At 44.9% G+C, this 1,289-nt stretch overlaps 1 pseudogene; it reads left to right on the top strand.

Moving 5' to 3' along the window:
* Positions 1 to 296: 296 nt before the first annotated feature.
* Positions 297 to 1,053, top strand: LOC106610944 (toll-like receptor 13; annotated as a pseudogene).
* The last annotated feature ends 236 nt before the right edge of the window (positions 1,054 to 1,289 follow it).

The raw sequence follows: 1,289 nt of genomic DNA, 5'->3' as shown, positions 1-1,289 counted from the left end.
GCACATTCATCTTCTGCCCACCCTACCATTCCAGTGTTTAATTGCTATATTGTAATTACTTCGCCACCATGGCCTATTTATTGCCTTACCTCTCTTATCCTGCCTCATTTGCACATGATGTATATAGATTTTTCTACTGTATTATTGGTTGTATGTTTGTTTGTTTATTTCATGTGTAACTCTGTGTTGTTGTATGTGTCAAACTGCTTTGCTTTATCTTGGCCAGCTCACAGTTGCAAATGAGAACTTGTTCTCAACTAGCCTACCTGGTTAAATAAAGGTGAAATAAAAATAAATAAAATATAGACATGCCCAGGTCATCATGTATCACCTTGGGGAGGCAGAGCTATCATACAATAATGAAAATGCTATCCAGAAATGTAATAGGTACTCAAAGGCTAACTGTTCCCTAGATGTGGGCTTTGTCCTGTTCATCTGCAACTCCATGGGCCTTCTCCTCTTCATGCTGGTGGTGCTGCTCCATTAGCTGGCCGGGGACTACCTGCTGGCCCTCGGACACATCGCCCGCAGCTGTCTGGAGGAGGCCATGTGGATGCCTTTGTGTCGTTCAGCAGGAGAGACAAACACTGGGTGGTGGAGAAGCTGCTGCCAGGCATGGAGCAGAGGAGGCCCCCATTCCTGTATCTCAGTTTGCACAGCAGGGACTTCCTGCTGGGGAAGGACATCATGACAACATCACAGACAGCCTCTATGGCAGCGCTACTCCCTGCGTTGTCACTACCTGTGCAGTAACTGGTGCTCTTTAAAGCTACGCCTGGCCACCCTCCGTCTGCTTGTGGAGCACAGGAACATTCTCATCCTGGTCGTCCTGGAGGACATCCCCCTCGGCAACTGTCAGTCCAGCACCGTCTGGCAAGACTGGTCAAGACCAGGACCTATCTGGACTGGCCCCAGGACTCACTTGCAGCCTCACTTATGGGACTGCGTGTTGACCAAACTGGCTTCTCCAGGGCCTGTGTGAACAACCTGGTCTCAAATCCAGGTTGTCAGAGTTACTCAAGACTGTCTTGGACCACTGAGCTAAAACCTTGATATCTTTAAGAGCTAACACAATGTTTGCTCTTAGGCAAGATTACTCATCACCTGAAAGCAATTAATTAACTCATAACATAGCATTAAATATCACATGAAAGTAATAAATTAATTCATAACATAGCATTAAGAATTCTTGACATTTTAGTAGGTATAAAGAAGAAAACAAACTAATGAAACAAACCATTTTCTTAGGATAATTGTTAATTTTAGTAATGAGGTGTCATGTCCTGACC

Source organism: Salmo salar, chromosome ssa01 (assembly GCF_905237065.1).
Source record: "Salmo salar chromosome ssa01, Ssal_v3.1, whole genome shotgun sequence".
Taxonomy (NCBI): domain Eukaryota; kingdom Metazoa; phylum Chordata; class Actinopteri; order Salmoniformes; family Salmonidae; genus Salmo; species Salmo salar.
This window is presented reverse-complemented; position numbering and strand designations above follow the sequence as displayed.